The sequence below is a fragment of the Dama dama genome, chromosome 12, assembly GCF_033118175.1.
Source record: "Dama dama isolate Ldn47 chromosome 12, ASM3311817v1, whole genome shotgun sequence".
In the NCBI taxonomy this organism is placed as follows: Eukaryota; Metazoa; Chordata; class Mammalia; order Artiodactyla; family Cervidae; genus Dama; species Dama dama.
In genome coordinates, this window is record NC_083692.1 from 86,316,020 (window position 1) to 86,330,582 (window position 14,563).

A 14,563-nucleotide genomic window follows, 5' to 3' on the forward strand; every position below is an offset into this window, starting at 1 on the left:
GTCAGGCAGGTTGATTCCTCCAGTTCCGTTCTTCTTTCTCAAGATTACTTTGGCTATTCGAGGTTTCTTGTATTTCCATACAAATTGTGAAATTCTTTGGTCTAGTTCTGTGAAAAATACCGTTGGTAGCTTGATAGGGATTGCATTGAATCTATAGATTGCTTTGGGTAGAATAGCCATTTTGACAATATTGATTCTTCCAATCCATGAACACGGTATGTTTCTCCATCTGTTTGTGTCCTCTTTGATTTCTTTCATCAGTGTTTTATAGTTTTCTATGTATAGGTCTTTTGTTTCTTTAGGTAGATATACTCCTAAGTATTTTATTCTTTTTGTTGCAATGGTGAATGGTATTGTTTCCTTAATTTCTCTTTCTGTTTTTTCATTGTTAGTATATAGGAATGCAAGGGATTTCTGTGTGTTAATTTTATATCCTGCAACTTTACTATATTCATTGATTAGCTCTAGTAATTTTCTGGTAGAGTCTTTAGGGTTTTCTATGTAGAGGATCATGTCATCTGCAAACAGTGAGAGTTTCACTTCTTCTTTTCCTATCTGGATTCCTTTTACTTCTTTTTCTGCTCTGATTGCTGTGGCCAGAACTTCCAACACTATGTTGAATAGTAGTACACTGGCTTTCTTTTAATTAGCTTTTGCCTTTGTTCATCATTTTACTTTCATCCTTTCTATGTCTTTTAATTCTAGGTGTGTCTAGATTTTTAAAAAATCTAGATCTGAGCTCTTTTACTTGTTTGTCCCTTTTATACTTGTGGTTACTCTTTATTTTTTTTAATTGGCCGCACTGGGTCTTCGTTGCTGCTCGAGGGCGTTCTCTATTTGTGGAGAGCAGGGGCTGTCTCTAGTTGCAGTGGGTGGGCTTCTCCGTGGCTTCTTTTGTTGGGGAGCACAGGCAGGCTCTAGAGCACGTGGGTTTCAGTAATTTTGGCTTAAGGACTCCGGAGCTGGGGGCAGTGGTTGTGGCGCCCAGGCTTAGTAGCTTTGGGGGCATGTGGGATCTCCTCTGAGCGGGATGGAACATTGTGTCCCCTGCGTTGGCAGGCAGATTCCCAACCACTGGACCACCAGGGGAGTGCTATACCTGCGATTTCGGAAAATATTTCTACCATCTTAACGTTTATTTTCCATTTGTTCTCCTTTTCTCAATTTCTCCATTTTTTTCCCCCTAAACTAACTTTTTGCTTTTGTTTTCTTACTCTATTTTCTCCTCTACTGGTGTGGCAGTTATACTATCTCTGTTTTTAGTAATTACTCTTGAAATTTTACCAGGTACATTTAACAAAGTCTGAAGTGATCAATACCTGAACCTTTCCAAGAAGAACTCCGAACACTCTACCTCCTCTTACCAGCCTTCCCTCTCTTTCCCCCACCTATAAATTATTATCGTCCAGTATTTGTGCCTGTCCTTTTCAACCCCACACATTACACGTCATCACCATCTTTCATTAGCAGTTTTTTGCAGTTATTTTAACTGCTATTTAACTGTTTATTTAAATAAATAGTTTATTTAACTGTTATCTGGGTTAGCAGTTACTTTGAAGATATCTTTCTTTTAGATTCACTGTTACTGTTACTGTCCAATTTGTTGTTTCTTTGTAGGCAGTCTTGCTTTTCTCTCTAGCTGCTTTTAACATTGTTGCTCTGTGGTTTCTCTACAATATGTCCATGTGTATGTCTTTTTTTAACCTGCTTGATGCATGTTCTTTTTCTCCTGTCCATGTGTTGGTATCTTTTATCAGATCTGGAAATTCTTAGCCATTAGCTTCTCAAATATTGCTGCTTCTTTATTCTCTCTATTCTCTCCTTCTGGGATTCTAATTGGATATATTTTAGACCTTCTCATTCCATCTATTCTTCCCTTAACCTCTCACTGATATTTCTCATCTCCTTGACTCTCTGTGCTGCATTCTGGTAATTTTCTCAGATCTATCTTCCAGTTCATTAATTCATCATCCAGCTAGGTATAATCTGTTGTTTAATATGTCTATTGAGTTTTTAATCTCAACAACTAAATTGTTAAGTTCTATTTGCTCCCTTTTCAGATATGTCTTGTCATTTTCAATAGTCTCTTTGCCTTGCTCATTTAAAAAAATAACAGCTCTACTGAGATATAATTTGCAAATAGTAAGATTCACCCTTTGAAAGTGTACAATTCATGTTCATAGAAGTTGTGAAATAATTACCATGAATTCTCAAAAAATTCTATCACCCTGAAAAGAAACTCTATACTCATTAGCAATAACTGCCAGTTTCCTTATACCCTTGTCTCCCAAAAATCACTAATCTATTTTCTTTCTCTTTGGATTTGCTTATTGGAGACAATTCATGTGAATGGAATCATACAATATATATATAACCTTCTATAACTGGTTTCTTTCATCTAGCAAAATGTTTCCAATTTTCATCCATATTTTATCGTTACTTTGTTCCTTCTTGTGGCTGAATAATATCCCATTATATGGGTCTACCATATTGTGTTTATTTATTTACCAGTTGATGGACATTTGGGTTGTTATTACTTTGGGGGTATTATGAATAATGCTGCCGTGAACATTTATGTACTTGTCTTTGTGTGAGTATATATTTTCTTTTCTCTTGGTTATATACCTATATATCTAAGTTATGTAGTAGCTCTATTTAACAGTATGAGAAATTGCCAGAAGGTTTTCCCATGGGGATGCACAATTTTACAATCCCACCAGCAATGGGATTGTTTGTTAATTTTTGGCTGTGCTGGTCTTTGTTGCTCACGTGGGCTTTCTCTCCTTGCGGTGAGCAGGGGCTACTCTCAAGTTGTGGTGCACCATCTTCCCACTGTTGTGGAACACGGGCTCTAGATAGAGCTCAGAGGCTTCAGTAGTTGATGGAGCATGGGCTTAGTTGCCCTGCAGCCTGTGGAATCTTCCCGAACCAGGGATCAAACCCATGTCCCTGCATTGGCAGGTGGATTCTTAACCCTCGAACCACCAAGAAAGTCCCCATCTTTTATTTCTTTAAACATTTCTTTTCTAGTTATTTATTTCTTCTTCTATCTGAAAGTTGCAATATCTAAAAACCAGAGAGATCTATTGATAAATGTATTCTATTTTGTCTTCTATTCATGGTAGCATATTTCCTTCTATATTTGATGATATATTTCTGTGAAAATATAAGGTAGGGTTTTTCTTCTGTTCATTAGTATATCCCCATCATCTAGAACAATGACTGATACATAACAGATGCTCAACAAATCTGTTAAATGAACAAATGAGTCCTAAGGACCTAAGCAGGAAAGTAAACGCCAGAGAAGAACACATTTGCTTCTTCTTAGTGCCAAGATGCCTACAGACCCAGGGCTATGGTTAGCCTCTATCAGTCAGGCTCTCCTTGGGAAAACAGAAGCCAGATACTCTATGTATTCTGAGTGTATCCACCTTTGTTCATTCAGAAAATGGAAACCACACAGTGATTTAAACAGAGTATGTTTAATATCAAGAATTACTAAGCTAAGATAAAAGAGTAACTATAAGATATAAAAATAACTATAATATATATAATATTATATAACTATAATATCACTGGTGGTCCAGTGGCTAAGACTCTACACTCCCAATGCACAGAGTCCAGGTTCCATCCCTGGTCAGGGAACTAAATCCCATAAACCACAACTAAGAGTTGGCATGTCACAACGAAAGATCCTGTTGCTGGCCAAAATCTCGGCCTTCTCGGCCTACCAAAGCCAAATGAAAAAATACGGAGAGTTTGGAGGAAATAGAAAGGTGGCTTTAGTTCTCAGCAGGTGGAGAGGGGAACAGCGTAGGCTCAGGCCTCAAGAACTGACCCCTCCATGAAAAGTCTAGGGGCTTATATAAGGCAAGGGCTGGTGGTCAGGAGTCAGTGACAAGGAACAAAGATGATAGGATCTTGGTTTCTTCCTCTTGCATTATCTCAAAGACAGTCATAGTCTGGTGTCAGTAACACAGTAATTGAGTCTGGCAGTTCTGTGTCTCTGCAGCCTTCTTTCTGATATGTAACTACAAGGGGAAGGGTGTTGTACGGGTAAACACCAGATAGGGGATGTATTTAGCCTAGAGTCAAAGGAAAAATTCTTAAAGAGTTGGGAATACCAGATCAGCTCACCTGCCTCCTGAGAAACCTGTGTGCAGGTCAAGAAGCAACGGTTAGAATCAACCATGGAACAGACTGGTTCAAAATTGGAAAAGGAGTATGTCAAGGCTGTATATTGTCACCCTGCTTATTTAACTTACGTGAAGAGTACATCATGCAAAATGTTGGGCTGGATAAAGCACAAGCTGCAATCCAGATTGCTGGGGAAAATATCAGCAACCTCAGATATGCAAATGGCACCACCCTTATGGCAGAAAGCAAAGAGGAACTAAAGAGCCTCTTGATGGATGTGAAAGAGGAGAGTGAAAAAGCTGGTTAAAAACTCAACATTCAAAAAACTAAGATCATGGCATCTGGTTCCATCACTTCATGGCAAAGAGATGGGAAAACAGTGACAGATTTTATTTTCTTGGGCTCTAAAATCACTGTCGACGGTGACTGCAGTCATGAAATTAAAAGATGCTTACTCGTTGGAAGAAAAGCTATGACAAACATAGACACTGTATTAAAAGCAGAGACATTACTTTTCTGACAAATGTCCATATAGTCAACGCTATGGTTTTTCCAGTAGTCATGTATGGGTGTGAGAGTTGGACCGTAAAGAAGTCTGACTGTCAAAGAACTGATGCTTTCAAACTGTAATGTTGGAGAAGACTCTTGAGAAATCAAACCAGTCCATCCTAAAGAAAATCAACCCTGAATAGTCATTGGAAGGACTGATGCTGAAGCTGAAGCTCCAATACTTTGGCCACCTGATGCAAAGAACTGACTCATTAGAAAAGACCCTGATGCTGGGAAAGATTGAGGGCAGGAGGAGAAGGGGACGGCAGAGGATGAGATGGTTGGATGGCATCACCAACTTGATGGACATGAGTTTGAATAAACTCCAGGAGACAGTGAAGGACAAGGAAGCCTGGCATGCTGCAATCCATGGGGTCGCAAAGTCAGACATGACTGAGCGATTGAACAGCAACAAAGGAAAGAATGTGAATTGTAGCTCCTGCAGAGTTAGAGGGCAGAAAAGCAAACTTAGTTACAGACATTCAGAGTTAGAAACAGTTAAAGTGAAAAAAAAAAACAAAACTAGGAATGTTCAGGCCTGCTCACTGTTCTCTTTAGCTTCTTTGTTCTCAGGGAAGGGAAAGAGAAAAACTCATTCCTCTGTTTTCCTTTTCACTGCAACAATCCCACATGCCATTAACGAAAATCAAAGATCCTGCGTACCATAACTAAGAGCTGGCACAGCCAAATAAATATATAAAATATTAAAAATATATAAGCAAAATAGAATAGGACCATTATTTAAAAAAAAAAAAAGGAATATAGTGCTGACAGAAAGTACCTAAGGAAGGACAAATGATGAAGGGGAGCTCCCTTCCCAAAGCTGGGGTTCAGACCTCACTGGAGAAGATGTGGGTGAAGACCACTGTATGACAGAGAAGTTTGAAAGGCAGCCTGGGCCAGAGCCTGTCCTCAATGTCTGCAAAGGCAAGAAGCAGCCCAGTGAAGCACAGGCGAGCAGTGCCCAGGGCGCAGGTGGTCAGGCGTGCAGGTGTGCAGAGGGAAAGTAGCACCACTGTAGGAGGGAGGCCTGCAACCCACTGTCTGTGTTTGAGCGCTGAGGGAAGTGATCACCAGACCAAGCAAGAGCTGGGAGGTCACTGAGAGACTGTGTATTCTGGGTGTGTGTCTGGGCAGAGCACCACCCAAATTGCTCCCATCCGTACCACTTTCCAATGTACAGCACCAGTACCAGCAGGAGAAGCCTTTCCTCCTCCAGTGTCTTTCCAGTGCCATCTACTGAAAAACTTAATATCAGGCTCATAGTAAGAAGATGCGTTTAAAGTTTTGCCCATGATCACAGAACAGGTATTGAAAAGTGAATTTGGAACAAGAGAGAATAAAGTAATAGTTGGCATGCCAAGCATCTCAGTTTTGGATACAGGGAAATTAGAGGTTTATATAACCCTTGGAAGGCTTGGGGAAGCAAAGGTAAGGGAAACTTCAACTGCAACTTCAGTCTGTAGCACCCACAAGGGTGGTTCTCAGGCTTGCCTGAAGGCCACTCTAATCTCAAGAACCTCTGGGAAAGAACCACCCTAATCTCAAGGGCCTCTGGGAAGCGCCCCTCACCCCTCACCCTCTCAGGCTGCAGCATGTTGCAGGTGAGCCTCAAGAAGCACATCCTGAAGCCACCATAAACTCATGTCTGGTCATGAGCCTTCAACTCCCCTGGAGAACTGTGCCCTCTTCCTCGGGCCTGCCTTCGGCATCTGCCAATGGCCTCTCACGTGCAGCCTCTATTGGAACCCCACAGGGCAGAGGATTCTGGAAAGCAGAGGATTCTGGGAAATGTAGTTTCCACTTCTCAGTGAGGCAGAGGAAACCTCCGAGGTGGAAAGTGAAAATGAAGTCGCACAGTCCTGTCCAACTCTTTTCCACCCCACTGGCTGTAGCCTACCACGCTCCTCAGTCCATGGAATTTTCCAGGCAAGAGTACTGAAATGGGTTGTCATTTCCTTCCACAGAGGGTCTTCCCGACCCAGGGATCGAACCTGGGTCTCCCTCATTGTAGGCAGACGCTTTACCGTCTGAGCCACCAGGGAAATCCATAGAGGTGGGGCCGGTAACAAAAGACCATCCCTTAAACTGAGCTAAGCTGGAATTGATGCTTTTGAACTGCGGTGCTGGAGAAGACTCTTGAGAGTCCCTTGGACTGAGAGGAGATCCAACCAGTCCATCCTGAAGGAGATCAGTCCTGGGTGTTCATTGGCAGGACTGAAGCTGAAGCTGAAACTCCAGTACTTTGGACACCTGATGCGAAGAGCTGACTCATTGGAAAAGACCCTGATGCTGGGAGGGATTGGGGGCGGGAGGAGAATGGGACGACAGAGGATGAGGTGGCTGGATGGCATCACCGACTCGATGGGCATGGGTTTGGGTGGACTCCAGGAGTTGGTGATGGACAGGGAGGCCTGGTGTGCTGTGATTCATGGGGTCGCAAAGAGTCGGACACGACTGAGCGACTGAACTGACTGACTGACTGAAGGTGGAATCCTGAGGCAGATCCCTTATGTTGCCACTGGCCCAAGGACAAGCTTCCCAGAAGCAGCTAAAATGGGCATTTGCCCTTAGGGCTGCCCAATCTTTACTTTGCTTTCTAATCAGTGCTCCTTCCTCCAGTCTCAGGTCCATGATTTTTGTTTGTTTAATATTAGTGGTGAGGAAACCGATGATTTCCTTTACTATCTGCATACCCAGCAATGCATTAAAAAAAAATTTTTTTTTAAGGATCCAGTTGTTTTATATGGAGGGAGTCCTTCTAGGAATCAAGCCCGTCACACCACCAAGAGGATCCAGGCTACTTTTTATTTATAAATATTTATTTATTTGACTGCCTCAGGTTTTTTTTTTAAGATCCTCAGCAGGATCTTTATATTTATATTTATTTATTTATAAATATTTATTTACTTGACTGCCTCAGGTTTTTTTTAAGATCCTCAGCAGGATCTTTCATTGTGACACGTGGGCTCTCTACTTGTGGCATGTGGGTGTTCAGTCACTTCAGTCGTGTTCAACTCTTTGCAACCCCATGGACTGTAGCCTCCCAGGCTCCTCTGTTCATGGGATTTTCCTGGCAAGAATACTAGAGTGGGTTGCCATGCCCTTCTCCAAAGGATCTTCCCGACCCAGGGATCGAACCCACATCCCCTCTACTGGAAGGTGGTTTCTTAACCACTGGACCACCAGGGAAGTCCCCAGGCTGCTCTTTAAAAGAATGATTCCAACTCAGCAAGGTTCTAAAGTCAGTGGAATAATTTTAGTGCCACTGCTCACAATAGAAAAAACACTAAGAAATAAGTGATTCAAATATGTGGCTGTGTCACAGAGGCTTGTGAGGATCTGGTGAAAGCTAGAGCTCCACAATACATATATATCCTCAAAACATGTTGCATATAATTTCAAGTGGTGCAAAGTCCCCTGATGCCCATCTGTGGACCCTGCCCATGGAGAGTAAGAACTTGACAAAAGAGAAATAAGATCCATACAAAATGTTAGTCCAGCTTTTATATAGAGGCCAAAGCAGTTGGCATTTTCCCGCCCAGTGCTGTTCTAAACATTAATAAAAGCATTTCTAACTATATGTTCACTGCTCACCATTTCTAGCATATTAGTTTTAAATCATGCTAAAGACATAACATTTTTTCTTGTTGCATAAGAAAATTTGCAGCGGAAGACGGCTCCTTGTGTAATTAAGGTCTACAGTGGCTCTGTGCCTGTTTCATAAGGACTGAGCAGGGTTTTAGTAGTTATTATAAAGATTTGTTTGTAATAACTTTACTTATAAGGCATTTTCATCATTTAATTTATGTCAGAGCCTTAATCAGGGACAAATTCACAACTCAAACTACGTTCTTATGGGGAAAAGACACTTTTATGCAGTGGCCAATTTTTTTCAGGAATGCCCTGGGGAAAAAACTGGATTGTCGTGTTTCGTGCGTTTTAGCCTCGTCTCCCCACCCCGACCCCAAACCCAACTATCTTAGGGGTTACCCAGGGAAGCGACGGCAAAGCAGGAAGACCTGGAATCCATCCCGGCCTCTGCTGGGTAACCTCGCATCACATCTTCAAGTTTCTGTTTAATCATCTGTCAAAAAGTAATGACTATACTCAGAGTGGGTGGGCAAGAACTGTAAGGTTGTAAGAAATATCAGTTCCATGTGTACTATTCTGGTACAGTTCAGCAAATGCTTATTGACTGATGCGGTAACTGAGAATTGGCTCTCGTCAGACATCCAGCTAGGAAAAGGGAACCTGCTTTGTCTGCTGGGTCTATTCAGCCTTATGACTTGCCCATTGTTTGATGGAGGATACTGTAGCCAAACTAATGAATAGTTAATTTAAAGTCAGGCAGCTAGGGCTTTTTCTTTGGGTGGAAACTTAACTCCCAGACAATATATACATTATGTATGGACTGCTTGTACCTACCTCTGCATGTGGCACTCAGGCCAGAGCCCCGCACAGGAAGATGATGGAAAGGCAGGGGAAGATGAGACATAGAATGGGGGTGAATGACCCTCCCCTCTCACATCGCAGGGGTGAGGAAACTCCAGGCCATGGGAGTGAAACGTACAACTTGATTCGTCATCAGGGTGATCCTGTCATGGTTAGCTCTGCTATTGTCCAGAAGGCAGTCTTTTTTGAGGCCTAGTGCTAGGCAGAGTGGGTTTCCCAGATGGCCAGGTGGTGCAGTGGTGAAGAATCTGCCAGTCAGTGTGGGGGGTGCAAGAGACATGGGTTTGATCTCTGGGTCGGGAAGATCCCCTGGAGTAGCAAATGGTAACCCTTTCTAGTATTCTTGCCTGGAGAATTCCATGGACAGAGCCTGCAGGTTTCCATGACTTAGCGACTGAGGATGCATACATGCTAAGCTGAGCATCAGAAGTTTTTTAAGATTAAAGATCACTTGAAATGGTATTTCTATTTCCAGTTTTCAGTTTTTCTTTCTAAGATTTTTTTTTTTTAATGTGGAACTATTTTCAAAGTCTTTATTGAATTTGCTACAGTATTGCTTCTGTTTTATGTTTTGGTTTCTTAGCTGCGAGGCATGTGGGGTCCTAGCTCCCTGACCAGGGATCGAACCCATACCCCCTGCACTGGAAGGCTAAGCCAATGCTGGACTGCCAGGGAAGACTCTGCTGTTTCTTATAAAGCTAAAGGTACACTTACCATTGGAGCCAGCAGTCCCATTCCTAGGTGTTTACCTAAGAGAAATAAGATATCGGTCCACACAAAGACTTGTATATGAATGTTCTTAGCAGCTTTATCACAGTAGCCCCAAAGTGGAAACAATTCAAATGTCCTTCAAATGGATTAACAAACCATGGTACACCCAGACAATAGCATTCTACTTGGTAATAAAAAGAACTGAACTCTTGAAATGTACCAAAATACAAATGAATCTCAAAAGCATCATACTAAGTGGAAAAATCTGGATAGAAAAAGCTAGATGGTTCCATTTATATGAAATTTAAGAAAATACAAAACTATGGTGACATAAAGGCGATCAGCGATTGTTGGGGTTGGTGATGGTAGAAGGGAGGGACTGAGACCAGGGCCTGCCCCATAGCAATCGTACAATAGATGTTATCAGCAGTTGTTAAGAGTGAAAGAAAAGGACCTGAGTTCCTTTCTGGCATTGAACCCATAGACTCCCAAAGCAGGAAGCACCACATAAATTCTGGTTTTAGAAGCTCACATCAGCCTTTTCCACCGTAGGCTCAGGAGCATGTCCTTAGAAATTCTCTTGAAGGAAGAATTTTGAGCCCACTGACCTGTTTTATAAAATAAGTCTAAGATGAAGCGTAAGTAAACTTTTCTAATGCTCACATAAGAGCCAGGATGTGGACAGTGGCAGGCCCTGGTACCCTCTCAGCTTCTCCCAGCTCTCAGTGGCAGATGCAGGGTGTGGGGGTGTGCGGCAGTGGGGAGGCTGAGAATAATTCAGCTCTGCGCTCCAACGGGGAGGCAGACTTAAAGACAAGGTTTGGGTTTACAACAAATGTAGAAAAGAATGATCTCTTTCATTAAGGCATAGAAGAGCACAGAATCTCTTATTTTAGGGCTTTTGTTGAAGCCCAAGGTACTGAACCACCCGCTTCCTCCCTGGCCTGTCTGGCCAGAAAGCAAGCAGCTGTGACTCCAGAGCCTCTGGCCTCTCTGACTGGCCCCGGGCAGACACCTGCCTCAAGCTGGTCCAACCAGAACCTCCAGGAGAGCTCAGCATTGGGCCCAGAAGAGTCCAGGCTGATTCTGCTTGTCTCCTGGATGGAAGCGAGGTCAACTTGGAAGTTGCTAACTGAGGCCCTTTGCTGGCGATGCTCCCAAGGACACCGGGACAGCCAGTTTCAGAGAGAGAGAGAGGGATGGAACAGAAGCAGAGTTGGAGGGAGGTGGCTTTTGGGGTTCTCTGAGCCCTGGTCTCTTCTGTTCCCCAAGGCCCAGACGCACCCTGGTACCCAGATTCCTTAAGATGTCCCGTGCCCTTATAATATAGCATTGCTTTTTGCCTTTGACCTGGCCCCAGTCATTTCTAGCGGTCACAGCCACACGAATCTTAATGAGATGGCCCTAGAGTCCATCATGTGTCCTTAGTCTCGACCCTATGGACTGTAGCCCGCCCAGCTCTTCGGTCAGTGGGATTCTCCAGGCAAAAATACTGGAATGGGTGGCCATTTCCATCCCAGGGGATCTTCCCAACCCAGGAATTGAACCTGCATCTCCCTTCATCTCCTACATTGGCAGGCAGGTTATTTACCACCGAACCACCCAGGAAGCCCATAGAGTTAGTCATACAGAGTGACATCAGTCAGAAAGAGAAAAACAGATATTGTATTATTAACACATATATATGGAATCTAGAAAAATGGTACAGGTTAAGCTATTTGCAGGGCGGGAATAGAGATGCAGACGGAGAGAGAACATGTGGACACAGGGAGGGAAGGAGAGAGTGGGACGAAGTGGGAGATTAGGATTGAAATATGTACATTCCCACGTGTGACAGAGGGAACTAGTGGGAATCTGCTGGAAAGCACAGGAAGCCCAGCTTAGTGATCTGCGATGATCTAGAGGGGTCAGGTGGGGGGTGGGAGAGAGGTCAAAGAGGTGGGGGATATATGTATCCATATAGCTGATTCACTTCACTGTACAGCAGAAACTAACTCAAAATTGTAAAGCAATTATATTAAAAAATTATTTTTAATGAAAGTAATTGGAGGTAACACCTCCGTCAGTCTCTTCCCCCAGTGTGGTCACCCTTCCAGCTTCCTTAAGGATGACTTCAGCCTGGAGGAGCGTGTCCTACAGGTGCACCAGCTGGTAGAGAAAGCCAGTCTCCATCTCCTGTGGTCCCTCTTCCCTGGGGTCTGTCCTTGTGCTGTAACCCCTGTTTCCCACAAGCAGATGTCCCTAAATCAGGCCCTTCCTGACCGCGCTTCTCCCAGCATCACTGCACCTTCCCTCCCCATTTCCTCCTCGTCTGCCCTCCTGTGTCCCAGCTTCTGGGTTTAGAACTCTGTGCCTCGTGCCTCCCAGGGGTGGCTAGAGTCTAACAGGGGACTGACTTCAAAGCCTTCCTGAGAGACGATGAATATTAGCTGAACCTACTGTAATCATTTCATAATATACTTAAACCATCATGCTGTGTGCCTGAACTTCTGCAGTGAGGTATGTCAATTATTTCTCAATAAAACCCAGTGGGAGAAGCCTTCGGTGGGCGTGGGGGGGCACAGACTAGTGTGGGAAGATGTTTTGGGAAAAGAAATATTTTCCGAAGTCCTTATGTAAACTTGATAGAAAGATGAGGATTCGTCTCACCAGATTTGGAGTGAGAAGCCTAGAGTCTAGTCCTGACTTTGCTTCTAACTGTCTGCGCGACTTCAGGCTTCCTTTCCTCAGCAGCAGGATGGCAGGATGGAATGAGAGCAAAGGCTTGGGGGAGCCTTGTGAGGGTGCTTCCATCATTGCCTTGGAACTGGCAGGGGGGAAAAAAACCAGATGACACCCTGTTTCTCTTCACTTAGAGTGACCTCACTTCTGTTTTATACACTGAACATCCTTCTCAAGTGTTATCTTATCCCAGGTTTCCAAAGAAGCAGATCTTGAGGCAGAAGTGTGTGTGCCAACACTTTAAGAGGGAGTGTGATGCTGAGGAAGCAGAGCTGAGCAAAAAGCCGGGTGAGAAAGAGAAGTGGGAAGGGGCAGAGGGCTTGGCTGGCCCCTATACATCTCCCCTGATGCTCAATCCTGTGGGACCTTCTTCAAAGAAGCTGTGTGAGGCTTAGGACAGTCCACTCAGAAAGAGGAAGAGAAAGGAATTTATCAGCCAACCCCTGTCCCTTATTGGTCAAAGGTTCACCCCATGGAGTGTCTGACACTCCTGTACTCCGAGGCCAGAAGTTTGGGGGTGGGGTGGGGGTTGCCATTGGCTTGTGCTAGAGTGAAACAAGTGGCAAGACCTGGAAGACAGGTGTGGCTGAGAGGATCTTAGGTGAGGCATTAACAAGGAGCTCCTGGGACTTCCCTGGTGGACCAGTGATTAAGACTTTGTGCTCCCAATGCAGGGGGCACAGGTTCTATCACTGGTTGGGGGAACTGAGATCCCATATGCTTCGCAGCACAGCCAAAAAATAAAAATAAATAAAAATTAGAAGGCGTTCATACAGCTCTTGTTGGAAAAGAGTGAAAACATCTGCTAAAATAAAAGTTGAAACCACTGGACCACTCCAAAGGACCTCCCCAGCTGCAAAATTCCTTAATGCTGTTCACTGAAGTTGCAGCTGAGACCATTTGCCCCTCTGGTGTGTGGGAACCATGGCTCCAGAGAGCTGCAAGCAAGATCCCTGGAAATGTGTGCCCCTCAGTGCCCAAGAACCGGTGCCAGCTTTGCTCTATCCCCCGCCCCACCCCCGCTCCCCCCAATTTCCCTGCAATTTGAGAGCTAACGCAGATGGTGTTTTCAAAGAGTCCTGATGGGACAGGCAAGGGGGAGGGGGCTGATAATCCCACCAGACTAGGGGAGTTTTCATTATGTTCATTCAGAAAGTCCTGGCCTCTCTGCCGGCTTGGACTCCCCTCCACTCAGGGGCAGCTGTCGGCCCCAGCCAGGAGGCAGATTTGTTTTGGTATTTAAGGGATTGGAGGATTAAGTGAGCCAGAGGGGCCCCCACTGCACAACCTCATCCTCTGATGACTGGCCGCCCACCTCTGGGTATTATTAAATGATAATTACATCACAGGGCACTGTATGTCCCTTCCTTCGGAGCCCAGCAGGCTCACAAAGGCAGCAGAGAATGAGATTGAGGTCAGAGTGGGAAGCCTCAATCCTTCTTCTCTGGTGTAGGTATAGAACAATCTGCAGATGGAAGATCAAACTCAAAATTAAATCTGGGATCCAGTCTGAGTGTTAGCTTTCCCTGGTGCAAAGCACGGACATCCTCTGCTTGTTGATGACATGGTGAGGGGGAAATGAGAGAAAGGGGGCTATAAAGCAAATGTGCCCCTTAGTGAGGCTGGGGTGGCTGTTGGGGTGTGGCCTGCGGGCTGCTGGAGCCCAGGATGGAGTTGATGGGAAGTGGCCCAGATGCAGGGACCAGCCATTGCCAAGATAGGATATCTGGGCTCTGATGAAAAGGATAGGGAATAAACCCAACAGAAGTCTCTCAAGAGAAGAGATAGAAAAGAAAATAGAAAGAAGTAGACACATCATGGAGGCACACCTCAGGTCCAGAGACAGACTAGTGTACATAACAACCCCACCAGTGCCAGGCTCTGTGTTGTCTTCATGTGCATTATTTCACTGAATCACCACAACTCCAATGCAGTGGATGCAACAGGCTTGTTACAGATGAGTAAACTGAGGCTAAGAGGGGTTGAGCCG